Source organism: Triticum aestivum, chromosome 6B, assembly GCF_018294505.1.
Source record: "Triticum aestivum cultivar Chinese Spring chromosome 6B, IWGSC CS RefSeq v2.1, whole genome shotgun sequence".
In the NCBI taxonomy this organism is placed as follows: Eukaryota; Viridiplantae; Streptophyta; class Magnoliopsida; order Poales; family Poaceae; genus Triticum; species Triticum aestivum.
Window position 1 is genome coordinate 228,285,663 of NC_057810.1, and position 4,510 is coordinate 228,290,172.

Consider the following 4,510-nt stretch of genomic DNA (forward strand, 5'->3'; position numbering starts at 1 on the left):
GAGCTATGCCTTCGCCGGCCAGTAAGTCTTTCTTAACCTTGTTTATTGATTCTTGAAGAAATGCTTAGCATCTTCATTTGTTGTTAGGTAGCAGTCGTCAAAGAAGCAGAAGGAGGGCATGGAGGTTGCCGTGGCCATAGGCGTTGAAAGGGCCGCCACGGCCCTGGTGAAGGAGAATGCTGTGGTCCCCGCAGCTCCGATGGTGACGTCATCTCTCAAGGGCATCGAAGCCCGTCCTCAGGAGGTTCCGGTGCCTTTGGCGGGGCTGACCCCGCAAGCGCTCGTCCTTGTTGCGGTTGCTGAGGTCGCCCAACTTGCGGAGCTTCCGATCCTTCCTGAGGCTCAGGTTTCTTCTGTCTTGGCATCGAGGGTGTCTCCTCCCATGACCAGCACGTGGCCGAGCCGTGGCGCTGCTGCCACCTCCGAGGCCCGGGAGGAGGCAAGGGCGACGCTGGACCTCCTCCAGGGTGAACTTCGGGGCCCGGATCGTCGCTCGGCACAGGGGCGCCTGGGGCTGATTTCTGGTTGGCTCCAGTCCGACGCGTCTGTCTGCGCAACGTGGGGCTCTGCGGAGGAAGCCCAGAAGGTGCTCGGAGTGGCCGCCACCGAGTGCAACCTGGCGCGAAAGGAGGCCGCAGAAGCTGAGGATCGGTGTCGCGAGGTGGAGGATGAACTGGAGGCTCTTCAGGATCAGCAGGCCGTCCATGCCAGCCAGCTCCAAGAGCGTGAGGAGAAGCTAAAGGCCCAGGAGGCTGCCGTCGCCGATCGAGAAGCCGAGGTGAAGAAGGCGGCTTTGGAGCAGGCTGCGAAGCGCGACTGCCTGGCGAAGCTGAAGGAGGAGGCAATGGCGGCCCAAGCGGCCCTTGCCGAGGCCAAGAAGGCGGCTGTCATGGAGCGCAACTGTCATGCTCAATATGCGATACTATCCTAAAGAGACTCGAAGGTCCCACCAAGGATAGAACCGCCTATTGGAACGCTTTTGCAAGGTGGATATCATTACATCAACATTACATAATAGATGGGGATACATCCAAAAGGCATACAATGCCACACGAATACAACATCATCTTACATAAGAGCACCATCCGACTACGGATGAATCACAAACAGAAACTCAAACGAGATCCACCCTGCTAGCCTAGGCTGCTGACCTGGAACCTATCCCCTGATCAAAGAAGAAGCAGAAGAAGAACTCCAAAACAAGCAAACATCGCTCTCGCGTCATGATCATCACAAAAAACTGTACCTGCAACTGTTATTGTAGTAATCTGTGAGCCACAAGGACTCAGCAATCCCATTACCATGGGTATCAAGACTAGCAAAGCTTAATAGGAAAGGAAGGGGTAAAGTGGTGAGGTTGCAGCAGCGACTAAGCATATATGGTGGCTAACATACGCAAATAAGAGCGAGAATAGAGCAAACAGAACGGTCGTGAAGCTAGCAATGATCAAGAGGTGATCCTGAACTCCTACTTACGCCAAACATAACCCGAAACCGTGTTCACTTCCCGGACTCCGCCGAAAAGAGACCATCACGGCTACACACGCGGTTGATGCGTTTTAATTCGGATCTGGTGTCAAGTTATCTACAACCGGACATTAAGAAATTCCCATCTGCCACATAACCGCGGGCACGACTTTCGAAAGTTCAAACCCTGCAGGGGTGTCCCAACTTAGCCCATGATAAGCTCTCGCGATCAACGAAGGATATTCCTTCTCCCAGGAAGACCCGATCAGTCTCAGAATCCCGGTTACAAGACATATCGACAATTGTAAAACAAAACTAGCAAAGCCGCCAGATGCACCAACAATCCCGATAGGAGCTGCACATATGTCGTTCTTAGGGCAACACCGGAAGAGACATCCTACGAGTAAAACCAGACCTCGAGTTTCCCCGAGGTGGCCCCGCAGTCTACTCGGTTCAAACCAGCACTTAGAGAAGCACTGGCCCGGGGGGGCGCTAAAATAAAGATGACCCTTGGGTTAATTACTCCGAAGGGAAAAGGTATAGGTGGTAGGCAAATGGTAAAACCAATGTTGGGCCTTGCTGGAGGAGTTTTATTCAAGGCAAATTGTTAAGGGGATCCCATAAATCACCCAACCGCGTTAGGGACGCAAAATCCGGGAACATATTACTGATATGACGGAAACTAGGGCGGCAAGAGTGGAACAAAACACCAGGCATAAGGCCGAGCCTTCCACCCTTTACCAAATATATAGATGCATTAATAATATAAGAGATATTGTGATATCCCAACATAATCCTGTCCACCATGGAGCAATCTTCAACTTCGCCTACAACTAATAGCGCTGAGCAGAGCGGTAACATAGCCAAGCAATGGTTTGCTAGGAAGGGTGAAAAAGGTTAGAGGCTGACATGGCAATTTGGGGAGGCTTGAAGAGCAAATGATAGGTAGCGCAGCATAGTGATAAAACGAAGCAACTAGCATAGCAATGATAGTAGTGAGATCCAAGGTGACGGTCATCTTGCCTGAAATCCTGCAAGGAAGAAGAACAAGTCCATGAAGAAGATGAAGCCACGAAGATGAACCAAGCGTAGACGAACGAATCCTCACGATCGCAACAAAACGGGAACTATCGAGAAGAAGCACACAACATGGTAAACACACAACACATGTACATGACATGATGCTCAACCAAGTATGATGCAAGACAAGACTACATGAAGCTACTCATGGCAAGAGATGATGCATACAAGAACAACGCATCAAAGCAAGTTTAAATGAGGCCGGTAACAACATATAACAATTTCGGTAAGTCCTCATATGCAAGTTTCAAAGTTGGTCAAGATATGAATAAACCTTATGTTCAAGTTGTTAAACAGCAAGTTAAGATGCACCAAGATGATCTACACGAGATTCTAGTCAAGTTACATATAATGTTCATTTAATTCGGAGCTACGACCTAGAAGATATGAGCAAAACAAGTCAAACATGGCATTGATGCAAAATGCATCCAAACATCAATCAAACACCTCAAAACAAGGATGCAACATGATAATATGAAACTTCATGCAAAATCAAGCAAGTTTCATATAGAGCACACTCAAAACGGAGCAACGGTTCAACACATACACTCTATACAAGTTTAAAGGACAAGTTGTCCAAAACAGCAACTAGGCATCTAGCAAGCATCAAAACAACATGCTACAACACCTCAACATAAGAACCAAAGGAATGGGCATGAAGTACAGGTAAAGCATGATAAAACATGAACACTGAGCTATCTCCAGAAAACAGTATCACATACTCAAAAGGACATGGCAAGATTGCAAATAATAATAGTTTCAGGCTTAGCAGAAATAACATCAGGTTGCAATGTTTAGAGCTATCAAACGACATGTTACAGGAACTTATCATGGCAAACAAAGGCATGGAATGCTAGTACTAAAGACAAAGAACAAAACTCGCTTACTTAACTAAATCTAGAGATCAACACAAAAGATGGTATCATCCATGCAAACAAGGCAAATGATATGACAGATTCATACAGGCATGTTGGTGATCTTGAACCACTCACCAAAGAGCAACAAATGGAATTAAAAGGCAACCAATAGTAAGAAGACATGTTTGAGAAGCTAAGAAAGGCAAGAACAAGTTCATAGGGCGCACAGATCACTAGCAAAGCTCATGGCAAAACTGAACTTAATGTTAGCAGGCTGACAGCAACATTATTTAGCAATTTGAGAGCAAGATTACAACAAGCTGCCGCAGGCTATAAATGCAACCAGGGGCATTGATGGATAGAGAATGATATGTAAAACAAAACATCCTTAGTGAACATATCCAGATTATGCACAGAATGAATTATAGCAGCGGGTTTACATGGCAACAAAATATAACAGACTCAACCTAGCAAAACAGTAACAACAAGTACCCTACTTCACGAGCTCAATACACTCACTACAAGACTCACAAAAATAAACGGATTGCACCATAGTAAAGATGGCATGATGTAGTACAAAACACATGTAGAGCTCATGCTCATAGGATGCACACACAAAATGCAATGAAAAATATAAAACAGCAAGTTATAACAGTTTCAGCATGTTAACATCATATAGCACTCTTGCAACGATGATTAGGGCATCAAGATGAACTCAAACAAGCATGTCACAATGGAATGAGATTAATAGCATCTCACAACGAACATTTTGACATATCATATGCATGAAGTGGAGCAACACACATGAAGTTATGGCACGATGAATATGGCATCAGAATGCAAAAATCTTCGGGATGGGAAATTTCGGGGTCAACCTTTCTGGATCTAGATCTGGCGTGGACTTCGATGTTCGCCGGAGATGTGCCCGGAGATGTCGTGGACGGGGTTGGGAAGGAGCAAGGATGGTGGATCCGGTAGGGCGCGGGGTCGGACCTAGCAGGGGCGGCGAGGGCGAGGCCCGGCCGTGGACGGCGAGGCCTCCGGGGGCGGCCGGGGCGGCATGGGTCGCCAGCGCTGGAGGCGCGCGACGGCGCGGCGGCGAGCCT